Source organism: Vulpes lagopus, chromosome 23, assembly GCF_018345385.1.
Source record: "Vulpes lagopus strain Blue_001 chromosome 23, ASM1834538v1, whole genome shotgun sequence".
Lineage (NCBI taxonomy): Eukaryota > Metazoa > Chordata > Mammalia > Carnivora > Canidae > Vulpes > Vulpes lagopus.
Genome location: NC_054846.1, coordinates 17,453,308 through 17,470,820, shown reverse-complemented (window position 1 = coordinate 17,470,820; position 17,513 = coordinate 17,453,308). Strand labels below are relative to the sequence as shown.

The window sequence follows — 17,513 nt, the reverse complement described above, 5'->3', positions numbered from 1 at the left end:
CATAAGTAGATTAGTGTTAAAGTTTATATTTTTTAACTTTAAAGTTCTATTAGTATAAAGGCCAACATAAAATTACATCTAGTGTGCTATGATAAATCTGGATCCATGAAACTATGCTAAATTTTGCTGACTTGTGTCACAAAATTTCACTCACTGATATTTAATGGCTGCGTTGGCCATAGAAAACTAATGCTAAAACAGATAATACAGGAATAAGCCAAGTTTTGCAAAGTTAAAAAATCATAAAATAAAGAGTTATTTTCCAAGTTACAAAGAAAAACGAAAGAAAACAAAACAAATAATGAGGTTGTGTCTAACCTGAGAACCTGTAGGACAAGTTTCAGTTCAAAGAAACTGTTGAAGGCCTCTTAATGGTGCCTGGAGGGGTAGACAGTGTGGTGGGTTAGAGAATAGAATACTTTTAATCTTTGGTTTCAATACTTACTCAATTCAAAAAAAGAAAGAAGGAATGAAAGAAGGAGGAAAGGGGAAGGAAGAAGGGAAGGAGGAAGGTAAGAAAAAAAAAAAAGGAGAGAAAGAGATTAAAGGAGGGAGGATGGGGGGAAAAAAGAGAAAATGCTATCTGTTGTTTATTGTTGTAAGAAAAGTTTAGTGTGGTAGAGCATAACTATAGTTTCAATCCTTAATCTTCCAGTAAGTGTGTTGCCTTGGGCAAGTAATTACCCATTTCTGGGTCTCCATTTCTTCATCAGTAAAATGAGAGGTTTGGGCCAGATCATTTTGAAAGTTCCTTCTTACTCTATGGTATTACAACATTGACAAAGTAACTCGCATGGCCCAGGATTGTGGGTTTGTGTTGCTCAGAAAGGAGTAAAGCATAATGTTGGGGAAAAGTTATCTATTCATTATTTCACTTTAATGCATATATTGAGTTTTAGGAAATCGTTTTCAACAGACCAAAGTAAGAAAATAAAAAGCAGTCTTACCAATTAATGAGCCCTACTATTCCAGCTGTGATAGAGGGGGTGCCTGGAATCACTAAATCTGCCCTTCAGTGGAGTCCGGAGGATTCACCTCTTCTGTTCTCTCTGCCACCCTTCTTCCAACGTTAGTCCTAGGAAGATGTGCTTGTCTCTCCTGCAGAAGAAAAAGGCAAGCTTCTGTCCTAGAGAAGGAATGTGGAGGAGAGCTAAAAAATATCCTTAGATACTGGAACTGTGGAAATTCATGTATTTTATGCAACTAATAAGTATTTAGCAAAGATGTTTTATAAATTGTTAGCTTTTCTGCACTCATGTACTTTGATCACTCCTTTGAATTGCTGAAGTTACTCTGCAAAAACATGAGAAATATCTTTGTTGAAGAGATGACTTGCCCTGTTTTTCATGTGCCAAGCTCCCTCCTTGTACAAAAACAAAAGATTTTCTTTGAAGATACTGCAAGTTTCCAAGAGGCAGAATTGTCCCCCACATTCTCCCCGAAAGTAAGGGTCTTCTTTTAAAAATAATTTTTTTTGGAGCAGGGTTGGGCAATACTTTCATTGTCAGATTCTTTACACTTAATGGAAGTGCTAGCTGAGATTCTGGAATTAGGCGGGTCCTACATGTTTAAGATTTCCAGAAAGCACTTAAGTTTGGACTGTCCTTAAAGCCGGGTGAGGGTAAAAGAGTTCACTCTGTTTAGATTCCCAGGGTGCACCGGACTTCCCTGCTTCATGTAAACAGCTAAAATGACAGTGTGATGACTTCTCTCAGGATTGCTGTATTTTTTTCTTTTATTATAGAGATTGGTAAAACACTTTACGTGATACAAAGGGACAGAAGAAAGCAGTGCTTTTTTAAAAATTATAAACTTTGTGGGACTTTAAATACCAGGTTTTGGGAAAAAAGGGTTGTTATTTTGGTTATAATATTCTTGATCTTAGGGAGTTAGACCTGGCTCACTTTCAACTGTTTTTTATCCTTTTTGCATCTCAACTTGTAAGGCTATGGTATAGAACTCCGCGCCCCCCTCCTTTTTTTTCACATGGAAACATTTTAAAATCTTAACTACCAGGCACCATAGCTCTTCAGTATGGGCATTTGTTAGAAATCAGAGAAATGATGCATTATCCATATTTCTAATTACTAATATTTACTACTTTACTATTTTCTCAAATGTCATTCAAAAGCAAATGACCTTAGTCCTTATTCTCTAATATCGGGCTTGGCTAACCAATTCTTTGCTCTTGAAATTCTCCTTCTTTGATATGTCCACCACCACCACTCTGGTTCTTCTTACTTTTCACCTTTCCTAATTAATTTTTGTTGTAAGTTTCCTTCCACTTTACTTCTTCTTCAAACCTGGCACTTTTCTCTCTCCAAACTTTTCTGGAATATGAGCTCTTTCTTATGGCTTCATCTAGTATTTCTATTTTTTAACTCAAAATCTAAATCTCTTGCTTTGATTTGGTATCAGAGTTGCACTCTTGAGTCCCCTGCTTCTTATATGTTTGTAACTTGTGTAATTAGTGCTAGGTGAGGTAAAAGTTAATTGTGTTTCCTGTGAGTAAACTGCATTGAAAAATTATTAGTACCTTTATCTGTGGAAGCAGACATTCACTATGTACAGATCTTTGCTTTCTTAAGTTACACAAATATAGGACTTTCTGTTTAAGAAGATAAAAGTATTCTCTTGCATAAATTTGGATACTACAGATAAAAGTTCATGACAATACATTTGACAATTCAGAATAAATATGCACCTTTAAAACTATAACTTATTGGGGCACCTGGGTGGCTCAGTTAATTGTCTCCCTTCAGCTCAGGTCATGATCCCAGGGTTGTAGGATTGAGCCCCATGTCCAGTTCCCCACTCAGTGGGGAGTCTGCTCCTCCTTCTGCCCTCCCCCTTCTTGTGCTTTCACTCTCAAATAAATAAAATCTTAAAAAAGCAAAAAAAAAAAAAAAAGATAACTTATTAAAACTGATGCAAATGCTCCAGATATTAAAAAAAAGAAGTATTGACAATGACAAATTACCAGGTGATTACAAAAAGAGGATCAAGAGGTCAATGTCACTTACAAACATAAAAACAAAAATCTCAAACATAATATTAGCAAAGAGAATCTCACAGTATGTTAAAGGGATGGTATTTCACTAGTGTTGCTGATGTGGCCTATGGGAGGGTCAATGTTACCTTCCAGTATACTCATTTCTTGTCTGAAGGCTTTCTCTGGAACATATGCATGGAGGTCACAGATACCAGAGAATTAACACTTTCCAGAAACAGTGATTGATTGGCGGAAGGGGTTGGGTTATAAATATTCCAATTCCCTTATGTCTCAGGTGGGATAGCTTTGAGACATGTGCCTATACCATTTCCCAGGGTTTCTTGGTAGGCTTAAGCTCCAGTCACTGACCATGGCCACTGGCTTGATAATTCATCCTTTCTTGTCTTCCTTTTCTCCCTTGTCTCACTTCTCCACTCCCTTATCAGAGTTTTCTCCTCAATAAACTACTTGCAATGAAATATTTTTCTCTGGGCTATGTATGTGTGTGGCAGGGGGGTGGGGGAAGAGGGAGGACCCAAGCTAAGAAAATAACCAAGTTGGAAGCTGGATTATTCCAGAAATGGAAAATGCTTTTAGCTTTCAAAAATCAGTCAATTTCATCCATCACATTTACTGAATAAAGGAGGAAAAAAATACCATAGGATTATCTCAATAGATGCAGCAAAAGTATTGTTTTAAAAGTAAATACTTATGGTAAAAATTCCTACCATAAAAGGGAATTCCTCAGTCTGAAAAATAGTAGGTATAGAAAAAGGAATTGCTCAATATGAAAATTCTGTATATGTACAGAAAAATCCTACAGGAAACATAATAGTCAGTTATGAAATATTTAAATTTATGTCTTTAAGATAGGAAACAAAATATTTGCTATCACTACTTCTATTCAACATTGCACCAGAGGTCCTAGACAGAGAAACAAGGCAAGAAAAAATCATACACTTTGTAAAAAAAGAAACAAACTGCCATCATTCATAGACAAAATAATCATTGGTATAGAAAATTCAAAAGAAGGTACCTACAAATTATTGGAACTAATACGTGAATTTAGTGAAGTAACTGGACATAATAGGGTTGATATAAAAATAAATTTTATTTCTATATACTATCAAATAATAATTAGAAAATAAAATTCAGGGGTGCCTGGCTGGCACAGTCAGTAGAGCATGTGGCTCTTGATCTCTGGGTCATGAGTTCAAGCCACATGTTGGGGATAGAGATTGCTTAAATAAAGTTTCTTAAAAAGAAAAGACAAGCACTTGGGTGGCTTAGTCTGGTAAGCGTCTGCCTTTAGCTCAGGTCATGATCCCAGGGTCCTGGGATTGAGCCTTGCAATCCCCTGTGGCGGGGAGTCTGCTTCTCCCTCTCTCTCTGCCCCTCCTCCCACTCATGTGCATGCTTTTTCTCTCTGTCAAAGAAATACATAAAATCGTTTAAAAAATTAAAACAATAACAACAACAACAATGGATAATAGCATCAAACACAACAAATACCCAAGAATAAATCTAACCAAAGATGAAAATAAGTCTCCATATGACACAATAAAGCATCATTAAGATGAGCTAAAGAACTAAATAAATGGAGAGATTTGGTAAATTTTCATTAATTGGAAGGCTCAGTATTATAAAGATGTCATTTCTTTCCAAGTTTGTCTGTATCAGATATTACGCAAGTACAATGTGCTTCCAATCAAAAAGTTAATTTTTTTTGTTTATTTGCCCTAGAAACTCTGACAAGGTGATTTTCTATTTATGTGGAAGTGTAAGGGGCCAAGAATAGCCAGGATAATCTTAAAAGAACTATGGAGGACTTACATGAGGTTTCAAGATTCACTATAAAGCCACAGTAATTAAAATAGTGAGATATTGATGCTAGGATACATACAAGGTGAAGAATAGATTTAAGAGTACAAAACTTACCACAAATATATGATAATTTATATTAAAGGTGCTCCTGGGTCAGCAGGAGAGGCAGAAATGGAAAGAAAAGCCTTTTTAGCATATGGTACAAGATGTATTGGTTATCCAAATGGAAAAAAGGTAAACATTTATTTTTACTTACTATTGATACAAGAAAAGGAAGAGTGAATAGTTCTAGTCAAGAAATAGAATCTCTAATTTAAGACCTTCCTGGAAAGAAATATCCAGGCCAACTGAATGCTCCAGATATTTAAGGAAGAAATATTACCAATAGCCAATTATTAGGCCATTGCAAAATATCAACAGGCTACTCTCACTATGAACATAAAGGCAAAAGTCCTAAAAACAATATTAGCCATGAAAATGCCACAATATGTTAACCATAGAAAGCACACCATATAAAAAATAAATTCCAAATAACTGTAGACCTGAATGAGAAAGGTAACCCAATAAAGCTTCTAGAAAATAACATGGAGCGTATTTTAATGACTAAGAAATTCTTAAATAGGCAAAGATTCTCCCTTCAGCTTTATTGAGATATAATTGGCATGTAATATTGTATAAGTTTAGGGTATTGATTTGATATACTCCTATATTGCTACATGATTACCAGTGTGGTGTTAGCTAACACCTCTATCACTTCACATGCTTATCATTTCCTTTTTTTTTTTTTTGTGGTAAGACTATTAGAAGATTCACTCTTAGTGACTTTCAATTATATAATACAGTATTATTAACTATAACCACCATGCTGTACATTCCACTGGGATGAACTTATTCACCTCAAAACTGCAATTTTGTACCCTTTGGCCAACATCTTCCCATTTTCACCTCTACACCCCAGCCTCTGGTATTCACCATTCTACTCTCTATTTCTATAAATTTTTATTTATGGATAGCTTATATAATTGTTTTTATTTGTAGGGAGAACAGGGGCCAGAATTTTCTATGTTGACATTTTGGCAAAGATTTCTTAAATAGGATGTAAAAATTCCTAAACATAAAAGAAAAGCTTGATAAATCAAATTATATTCAAATTAAGATTTTTATTCACTGAAAGATATCCTTAAGAGAGTGAAGAATTGTTGTTAAACTATGGACTTTTACATAAAAATCATAAAGAATGCTATAGAAAACATTCATGACCTCATGACCCAGCTTAAGAATAAACTTTTATATGATATATGTTACACATATAGTTGCTATTTTTATTTCTCCTGATCGCCAAACCTCAATGTAATTACTTTCCCTCTCTTCCCATCCCCTGGGGTTAACCACTTTCTGGAATGTTGTGTTTCTTTTTTCCCTGCAGGTCTTTATAGTTCTATATGAGATGTACCCCCAAATAATATATATTATTTTATTAGTCAGGGTCCCAGCAGAAAAAATGATAGTACATTCCATTGGGTAAATGAAAGAAAGTTTGTAAAGAGTCTTTTTGCAAAGGTGTGATAGACTTCAGGAAACTGAAGTAGTATCTTGAAACTAGTGGCTTTGGAGTTCCACTCCTATCTCTGAATTTCAAGAGCTAAGGAAAACTATCAAAGGAAGGATGTGGGGAGAATAAGGCTGCCTGAACAGAACCCAGCCCTTTGGTCAAAGTAGGCTTCAGTCCATGGAACCTTGCATAGAGGGAGCCAAGAGGATGGATTTCTCTGATCTCGCACTCCTGCCTCATGATGCTCCTCAGTGAACCCAACTGAAATCCAGAAAGTATGTGTGTTGTGTGTGTGTGTGGGGGGGGGGGCAATGATGCAGAGGACAAAAGTCAGGGCACAAAGAAGTGTAGAGAAAGGAGAAGAGTGCAGCCAGGCACAGGGGAATGTACCTCCCTGTCAAATATGCATTAGCACCTTCAGCATATTACACTATTATAGTAAATTTATTGTGTTCTCTGTGTATGCTTTTGCCACTTGCTTTCCTCTCTAGCTTTCTAAAACTTGATCTGAGCTTAGTGTATATATATATATAGGCATATATTATATACATTATATATATAATGTTATTTCTAGACAGATATTGATTCAAGAAGCAAGCATATTGTACTTTCACCAGTTTGGTCTTTGTTAAGGTTTGTAGTTGCAAACAACAAAATCCACCTATACTATTTCAAGCAGAATAAGAAATTTACAAAAGGAGAAATTTTACATCATGGAGTCTCTGCAATGGCCGGAGAGTCAAACTTGATGGCCTTGTATTCCTAAACAATCTTCAAACTGCAATGCTGTATCACTCCACTGGGGCAACTTGCTGTGGGCTCTGAATGTTGCAGGGGACACTAGGAAGTAGGACTATTGCTACCACAGCATCTGAAGGCTGGCTGTCTTTACCCCTTTGCCAGCAATGATTTAACACTGTATTTTTTCATTCACTCCATTTTCTTCCAAACTCCTATCTCATCTGAGGTGCACTGGAGAGGCAGAGGTCATGAGCTCATACTCTAGCTTTGAGGGAAGTTGGGAAAGCAATTTTCTAGGCTCTGCTTTAGGGAGGTGAAGACTTTCTTGTCTTTATCCTTTAGTGCTAATTAGTGGCATTATTCAAAATAACTATTGACTTTGCCTTTTTAATGATATTTGTGATTTTTCTAAAATAGTATGAAATGCCATTTTATTGTTGGCGATGTATCTCATTATTTGGTTTTCTTTCTTCATTAAAATTTTAGGGATCCTTGGGGGAGGATAATAATCTTTAACTTTTCACAGGAACTAGCATATTACTATGAACATAGGAAGTGTAAAAGAAATGCTTGTTTTATGATTGTTCCATGGTTTGAGTGTTGAGGGACTAGAGACCATGGTCAAGGAATTAAAAGAAAACATATTTATGTGCATTCTACTGTCCAGATCATGATACAAGGCAATTCACACAATCCCTATTGCTAGTTATCCAGGAGTATACTTGTCATTTATTAACATGTTTTTGATTTTTCTTTCCCTATCACTCCAACTTTTAGATTGAAAAGAGGGCAAAAGCTGGGAAATAACATAGTATTTATAAAAGCCCAAAGGGAGATGAAACTTGGATAATAAAATAAAATAATCAACAAGACTGTTTTGGGGGAGAATTTTTATGAAGAAATAGGAAGTTGGTTATAGGTTGGATTTGTCAAACAATTTTTATAGTAGGATTATGTCAGTAGCCCTTTGGCAGCTTCCTAAAACATGTCTTGGGCATAAATAACCAACTGGCCAATAAATTCCTAAAATGCTTGAGACCATAGGGCACAGAAAGAAGTTAAGTGAATGCTAGACTTGTGTTTGTGTTTACTACTCACTTATTATATGTCTTATCTCCATCTGATGTGGGTGTGCTGATGAATATTGGAGTTTGAAAAACATGGAGGAGAGATGAGGCAATGTGTTAATCCCCATACATGGATGAATCCCTGGTTGAATGGATGAATCCATGATGAACCTATGTCACAAACCCATACTTGCCCACCTAGAATACAGTTGAGGCACTCAGGAAAAATGCTAATAAAATATATGGAAATCTTGGCAGAATAAATATAGAACCACAGACTTAGTATAAATCTGGGAAGATCAAAATCATGTTCCAGTTTAAAGAGAGAGAACAGTGGTAGCCAATTATTTATTTTGATTAGCAAAGGATATCTAAAAGCCATCATAGTTTTTGTTACCTAGGCAGTATGGAGATCCATGAAATCCAGGAAGCAGGAGTGAAAAGTGGAATCAATCCGAGGTCCAGTGTTCTCTGACGTTTACTGGCAGATAAGGTGTATGTGTGTGTGTTCTCTGTGTGTATGTGTGTATTCAGACGCTAGCATAGAATAAGGTTTTCTGACCTGTCTTATCAGCACATATTAAGCACTTACTAGGTGTAAAAGAGTTGTCTAAGTGATACTAAAGAAGAGAGGGTGCTCTCTGCTATGTGGTGGGAAGAGCAATGTGCATCACTGTGATAAAAGCTCCATTGTGGAAATGGCTCTGTTTATTGCTGTATTCTTAGCACTCAAAACAGCCTGGTGCTTCAATAAAGAAGCACTAAGTAAATTAATAAATTATTTCTTGAATAGATTCATCAGTTCCTCTGATGTGAGTGATGTTTAACTTTAAGTAGGCAGGTCAGATAGCGAAGACCTAAACTTAGATAGTGTATGTAATTCTCACGGAAGCATGAGGCTCTGAGACTGGGCAGGTGTGAAGAATGTATGACAATAGGAGACGCACATAGATGCTGTTTGCCAAGCTGGAGGGTGGCAAGCAAAAACAGAGTGAGCAGAAGAAAAACTGTAAAGATCCCACGAAGTAAAACCTCATATGACTCAGTGTAATTCTGGAATTCCAAGTGATAATAGGCAGAGCATCTTTACTTGCACCAGTTAGAAGTATAGCTATATATGAATAATGGTAATGGGTAGAGTAAGATTTTAAATTGTGAAGTCAGAAATAGCTGTGGGCTCTGCAAATAGGGCTACAGCTGCCAACCATAGAATAGCCTTTATGTACAGTGTGGAAAGAACAGTTGGTCAGGCAAAGGTTTTTTCAGCCACACCTGTTCACTCAGATAGCAATTGCCAGCACTGGTATCTCTTTATAAAGATAAATATATATTTTATATATCTATGTCAATGGTTATATACACATCTTACAAAGTTACATTGGCTAATTATGCTCTTTTAAACGAAGAATACAATCTATTATGGCACTGGGTCAAAATTGGTATATCTAACGTCATGTAGAGGGATCTCTTAGTTGAGATGATTCTTTCAGAGTCATTAGTGTGGTTTCATTTATGAGTACAATACCAGTGGAACCTTGTTATGAATAACTCATTAATTATACCAAGCCAGGTATATCATGGGTCAAATCACTTCTCCTGAAGTATAACAACCACTTATAATAAAGCCTGAAACAATGCAATTGGCCTATTCGCCTTTCATTCACTCACTTCACAAATGCATATCAAGTACCTCCTAAACTGGAGGGATTATGGGCGATAAATTCATAAACTTTGTCCATAATTATCATTAAGGAAACTAGGTTTACCTTGTGCGGTGGGCACTTTAAAAGAATTCTTTCAATGTTCTGTGGCGATATTAATATCTGTTATGAAAAACTTTTCATCCTAGATTTTTTGAGAAATGTCCATAGCATCTTTATCAAAGTGGTTTTTTTTAGAACATCTATTGAATTTTAAACAAAAATAAAATAAAAGGTAAGTAGTAAGTGCTATTTGGATAAAAACCTGATTGTGTGTCATTACAATTATGAAGTTTAAAAACATAGCTACAGGGTAAAAACTTGTTAGAGCTGCTTGTCCCTCAACTCAGACTTAATCCATGCTATTAACTATGATTAAAATTCAAGATACTTAATTGTCATGATTTAGAATAAGTCTATGCACCCTACAACATGTTTACATGGAGTATGTTTTTTTGGTTAAAGTCATAGAGGAGGAATTATTTGCCTGTTATGAGATTCTCTTCCTATATCAGAGATTATAATTTACAAATTGTTTAAAAGAAGTTAAATGATTTCTTATTTATCTATGGAAGGTGGTAATGTCAGGTATCCATTGCTACATGACAGATCATGCCAAAACTTTGTGACTGAAAATAATAATCATTTTATTTGCTCCCAATTTTCCAGGTCAGCTGGGAGACTCTTCAATTCTGAGCCAGCTTTGTTCATCTCTACAGGCAACAGGCAGCTCATCTGAAGCTGGGTGGGCTGGGAGCATTTCAATTGCCTATCTGTCAGCTGGAAGGTCAGATCGTCTAGAGCCCTTCAGCTGGTCTCTCATTTGCCAGTTAACCTGGGTGTCTTCATATGGTGGTGGAAAGTTTTCCAGATGCAAGAGAGGGCAAGTTCCAAGGTACAAGTCCTTTTCAAGTTTCTGCTCACATTCATGTTTGGCTTTTTGACCAAACCAGGTGAAAAACCCCAAGCCCCCAAGCAACTGAAGATTCAAGTAGTAAAGATTCTCCCCTTTGTTGGGAAGAACAAAAAAGTAACATTGTATGGCAGGAATTTTCTTATAGAAATGGAAGGAATTTATAATAATTCATTTGTAATCTACCATTATGTATTCTACAGTAAATTTTACTCTTCTCGGTCAATGAATGTCAATGAGCATAATATTATGTAAATGCTAGTTTATTTGTAGGTTGATTCAGGTTCTTGAATTTAATAAAAAGTCAATATTAATTCAGGAGCTGTTTTTGGAGAGTAACATTTACTTATAAGTAGAGATTAGGAAACATACTTTATCAAGAAAAAAGCCAAACATTTAAGAATTATTTGAGTACAATAATCAAAGCAAGTTGGTTAGGATAAAGAAAGGCTGGCCTCTGCTTTGACTCTAAGGTGAAGCCTTTTCAGCTCCACTAGTAGGATACTCAGTCTTTTAGTTGGTATAATGTGTATAGGTCTCTATGGTTTTTTCTTTGCTTTTCTCTGTTCCACTCTCAATGGCCTATACTTTCATCCACACACCATCCACCTCTATTATAATGACTCCCAGTCCATATCTTCGGCTTTGACCTGTCTTTTGAGTGACAGACCTATTTGATTAATTGACTCCTTGATTATCTCTAGAAGGCTTTGCCCATAGGTAGGCAAAGCCTACCTAGGCATGTCTAAATCTGAACTCATTGCTATCTGCCCAAACTTTTTTCTCCTACTGCAATCTCTAACTTAGTGAGCGGTAATGCCAAAATCTATTTCATGTCCAAACTGGTGACTGTAGAATTAGCTGAGGCTCTTTCCTCCTATTAGTGCCTCCTTTTTGCCCCTTTAATATTTCTGGGTTTTAGCTTCTCCAGTTCCACTGCATCTGTCCCAGTCAGACTCCTCAGCTCATCTCTCTGCTTTCAAGTTTTCCCCAAATGCCTGCAATCCCTTGAATTCCTAGAGCTTTCAAACTAATTTTAATATTTGCCTAAATGAGGTAAATTAAGAATGCAAATTTAATGTAAATAATTATGTTTTCAAAACCCAATTTCTAGAAAAAGTGTTTTAAGATGTGAATTTCATCATGTCATTCCAAAGCTTCCATCAAGAAACTCCTGAAATCTCCAGGATATGATACACTTATCCTGAAAACAAATCTCTCTAGGATCTGACCTCTGGGTTCCATCAGGGGAAACTGCCAAGATGCTTTATGATATCTCTTGCTTCCTTGTCCAAGCTGATCCCTTGCCTTTATTATCCTTCTTGATCTCTTTCCTTCTCCACATGATTAACTCTTGTTCATTCTTTAAGAAATCTAAGGCCGTCTTCCTTGGGAAGTGCTCATAAGTTAACACCAGACCTAACACTGCTTTCCCTTATATGGTGTACAACTATCATAAATCACACCCATAGTTTTTTAACTGGTAATTTACTTAGGTCTTCTCTATTGTTGATCTGTGTGATCTTAGCAGTTAACACAGTCCCTGACACAGAGCAAGTTCTCAGTACTTGTATTACTGAGATTGAATGAATTGATCGAACGAACGAGTGAATGGATGAAGGATGTTGAGGAGAGTATGATTAGATTGGAGTTGTCCATGTGCCCTGGCTAGAACTCTACCATACATGCATGGTGGGACTATTTATTATTCAGAGGTAATTTATAGGTCTGTGAGACATTTGTCTCAATAAAACTGGGGGGATTCATTTTCTTTATTATTTGTTGCTAACTCTTAGTTTCTGCTGGGATTCTCTCTAAACTCTAATATTCTTATAACCCTGATATCACTGAGTGTTTTCCTAGAGAATTTAAACTAATTTTAATACTTGCCTAAGAGGCAAATTGGGAATGTAAATTTAATGTAAATAATTGGGTTTTTCAAAACCCAATTTAAATCGTTTTGGAATATCTGCTGTTTTAGATTATTCAGATCAATGCTTCTAGCATCTAACCATGGATAATGGAGTTGTAGATGATTAGTAAATTGAACCTGATTTTCTGTATTTATAAGTAAGTTTGGTGGTAACAATAGATTTTCCTGCACTTTCATTTTGGTGTATTCTGCTTTGAAAGAGAGATTATCTTCTATAAATGGAGTTCTTTTGATTTGCATCTTTATAATACATCAGGAGTGGTGTTAAGAAGACATTTCTATCATTGGTGTAAATATCTATCTACTCAGTGAAAAGAAGAGTTTTATCACTAACTTTTTGTCCCACTATCTTTTTTTCCCAGGTACAGTGGGTTCTTAGTCAATATCTTCATTTTTCCCAGCAGTGCATTTCTCGACCATTTACCTGCAACCACTGACTGCTCCATTTTTTGTTTTGTTTTGTTTTTTTTTGCTTATGCTCCGGCTATTATTTTCCCTTCTATTTTTTGAGAAAAGAAAGCTATCAGATAAAACACTTTTTAACTGCCTGCCATGAAACTTGGTAGGAATTATACCCTTTCTTGTCTTTCCTCTTTCTCTCACAAAGTAGGAGAACTCATTCTCTAAGGCTTGACCTGGCATCTTTGCCTAGAATCCATCTTTCTCCAGACCTCAGTGTTTCCCCATTAATATTTGAACACCCTCAAGACTCTCCCATCTTGTAACTTCACATTCCAGTCCAGGGTTTGCATTAACTCTCTTTTGTTTTAGAGCCAAATATCTTGAAAGGGTTGTATATTTCACTTGTCCCCCTTTCCCTCCTCTTGACTTAATTCCTACTTAGTCTACAACTCATTTTATTCTGAATTCTGATCCATCTCTTCATTTAAACTTGTCAAGTTTATCATTGTCCTTGTCTCTAGCAGCAATAGGTATCTTGAAGTTTTTATTTTATTGTCTTGAACATTCAATACTAACTGTCCCCTATCAACAGAATAAGATTATCCAACAAGTAGACTAAACTTATGCTTGAGGCTCTTGCAGAATCAAAGAAAAATTGAAGAAAATTAGCTTCAGTGAATTTACCTAAATTCTTCCATCAGAAGTTTAGAAAGAAACTATTTTAATTTCAGCATATTTGTTGGTTTCATGCTTCATGAATGGACAGATATATAATATATGATAGTTTTAATATACATATATAAAATCTATACTTAGGTTTTAAATTCCTGTGTCAGAGAGAATACTACAATCTTCTAATGTCTCTAAAAGCTTTAAACTAGCTCCCACTTTCTGGAACTCTCTTCCATTATTTTTGTGCTACTATCAATTCCTGGTTTCTCATGAACATCTCTTACTGCTATTACTTCCTCTGCAGGATCTTTAAGTGTTGATGTTCTTTGGGGTTTTGTCCTGACCTGTCTCCTTTTCTCACTCTAACCAAAGTCACTGGATGAGCTCATCTACATCCAAGCTTCAGTTTTTCTCTCTGTGATGATACCTGCCCAAACTATATCTGTGTGTTAGACCTCCTTTCTGAGTTCTTCATTAATATACCAAATACTGGACATTGCCCTTCACATACATATATTGGAGATGATTCAAGTTTACCATGCTCCCAAATGATTTCAATGTGTTTCTCCATTAGTTTCTCCTTTCTCCTCAGTGTTCATCACTTCGATGAATGATACTACAGTCCAAACCAGAAACCTGAGATTTTTACATAAGTCCTCCCAGTCCTTTGTCATTATAACCAATAAATCACCAAGTCCTAGGATTCTGCTCCCTGTTATGCCTTGATTATGCTTACTTCTTTCCCCAGCCACTAACACAATATTATAGGCCACCATCATTTCTTTTTTTAATTACTATGCTAATCTTCTAATGGATACTTTCCAGTCTATTCTCCAATTTAGAACCCAAGTGATTAAAAAAATAATAAACAATGTCATCTTGTTTCTCTCTGTATAAAGTCAGTACTTTTAAGATAACTTAAAAATCTTTCATGGGTACATCCAGACAATGGAACACCATTCAGCACTCAAAAGAAATATGCTATTAAGCCATGAAAAGATATGGAAGAAACTTACCTTTTTAGCATAATACTAAGTGAAAGAAGGCAATCTGAAAAAGCTATATACTGTATGATTCCAACCGTGTAACATTCTGAAAGAGACAAAATGATGGAGAGGGTAAAAAAAAGATAGGTGGTTTCCAGGGGTGAAGGGAGAGGGAAGAATAAATAGGCAGAGCACAGAGGATTTTTTGGGTAGCGAAAGATTCTGTTTGATACCCAAATGGTGGGTACATGGTGTTATACATGTGTTAAAATCCATAGAATGTAACACCAAGAGTGAACTGTGGACTTGGGGTGATGTGTCAATAATGTGGACTATTTTGGACTATGTGTCAATATATGTTCATCCATTTATAAATCTACCACTTTGGTGCAGGGTGTTGATAGTGGCAGAGGCCGTGCATGTATAAGGACAGGGATATATGGGGACTCTCTGTACTTGGTGCTCAGTCTTATTGTGAACCTAAAATTGCTTTAAAAAATAAAATATTAAAAAAAACCCACAACGCTCCATGGTGTGGCTTCTTTATTTCTCTTTAAAAGAATCTCTTCTCTACTCTGCCCTTGCTGTATTTGTTTTCATAGGGAAATTCTTTGTTTCTTTGAGCTAGCCATTGTCTTACTCATCCCTGAGCCTTTGCCCATTTCATCTTACTTTTCCTCTTTGCTTGCTGTCTGCTTGTCATCCTTCATCATTTATCATACTACATTGTTACTGTGTTTTCACTTTTCTGTCTTCTTTTGCCAGACTTTACATTCTGAGTCCATTTTGTTCACTATAGTATCCCTAGAACTGAGCATACAAAACATTGAATAAATGAATAGGTGGCATAGGGTTTGAAGAATTTACCCCCATTCTTATCTAGAACTACCCTGGTTTTGTTTTCAACTGCTCTGAGCTTTTGGTAAGAAAGCACTCTAAGAAAAATTACCAGCCTAGGTTGCCAGATTTAATAAGAACAACAAAAAGTACAGGACACTCAGATAAATTTGATTTTCAAGCAGACAATGGACAGTATATTACTATAAGTATGTCCCCCGATATGTAATCTTTGTATAATATTTAATTTAATATTTATATAATATTTGGGATCATTTATACTAAAAAATCTATTCATTGTCTGGAATTCAAATTTAACTGAGCTTCCTATATTTTATCTGGCAACATTACTCAGGCCCCAAGATCTGTTTCCTGGCTACTGGAATCATTTGGTTAAACACAGATAACAGAATTGAGTAACTGCCTCCATCTTAAGCTCTCTGTAGTCAATTTCTGTTGAGGACTCCCCTTTCCTTTGCAAATTTTCATTTTTTAGTGCTTGCAGCAGGGCATTTCCATTTCCATGGAGAGAGATTTTGCCATTTACTAGGAGGAAAAAGTTTTGACTTTGAGCTATTGTGTTATTTATATATAACTCACACACCATACAACTCACCCATTTAAGGTGTACAGTGCACAATTCAGTATATGCAGAGTTGTGCAACTGTCATCACAATCTAATTTTAGAACATTTTCATCACTCCAAAAAGGAACCCAGTACCTATGAACAGTCACTCCCTATCTGTCACCTAACCCCAGCCCTAGGCAACCACTAACCTACTCTCTGTCTCTATGGATTTGGACATTTAATTTAAATGGGATCATATAATATGTTTTTTTTTTGTGACTGGCTTCTTTCCCTTAACAAAATATTTCCAGGGTTCAATTATGTTGTAGCGTGTATTCTACTTCATTTCTTTTTTTTCTTTGCTGAATATTATTGCACTGCAGGAATACCATATTATGTTTATCCATCAGTTGATGGACATTTGGGCTGTTTCCAATGTCTTTTGTAAAGGAAATATTCTAAAATAGATTTTTGTCAATTTTGTATTTGTTGTCTATGGTCAAGCTTTAGAGGAAAGTAAAAACACTATACTTGTTTTAATAGTTAAAGGATTTTATTCTGCTTTTGAAATTTCTTTGGATTAATTGACCTATCCCTGCTTTTATCCAAATCTTTTCTTCACATAAGAATTGTTTAATACAAGAGGTATATTGGTTGTTGTGATAAGCAATGAAGATTTTTGTCAGACTTTATCATTCTGAGACCTCAGAAAGTTTAAATTTGAGAATCTGTGGTATTACAGGTCTGTCCAGTGTGGTATTTTCCATGACTACAGAAAATATTATAGACTAGAGCATCTGGAATTGATTGCTGTCTTTGGCACAAATGTGTGAAACTGTGGTGTGAGGCTGGAGTTTTTATGTTATATGTTTTTACATAATGTATTCTGGTGTGATCTGTGGATAACTGCACCTAAGATGGCAAGTCGAAATATAAAACCAAACCACATCAAGGTAATAAGGATTTTTGAGACTTCACAGATGTAGAAATGTCATTTTAAGAACAAGTAATTTCTTAGAGAATATGAGTACATGAGAGTCAACACTGACCATTGCACTATACAAGAATATTAATTAGAGCCCCATGGGGGCTCACTAGGCAATGTTTACATTAACCCACAGTAATGGAAGATTTGTAAAATTAACTATCTACTTACTGTGCTTACATTATCAACGTATGACTTCATTTCTTCCCTCTCCAATCCCTCCTTCTTTTTCTTTCACCCTTCCTGTCTTCTTTCCTTCCTTCCTCCCTTCCTTCCTTCCTTCCTTCCTTCCTTCCTTCCTTCCTCTCTCTCTCTCCCTCTCTCTCTCTCTTCTCTTCCTT

General features: G+C 35.8%; 1 long non-coding RNA gene across 2 annotated transcripts in view; it reads left to right on the top strand.

Annotated features, from left to right (window-relative positions):
• The window catches only part of LOC121481068, a 79,294-nt gene extending 63,989 nt beyond the window's left edge, over positions 1-15,305 (top strand). For both annotated transcript variants that reach the window (XR_005985180.1, XR_005985179.1), the window contains exon 5: positions 10,546-15,305. This is a non-coding gene — a long non-coding RNA (uncharacterized LOC121481068). The remainder of the gene's footprint in view (positions 1-10,545) is intronic.
• Positions 15,306-17,513: the final 2,208 nt, after the last annotated feature.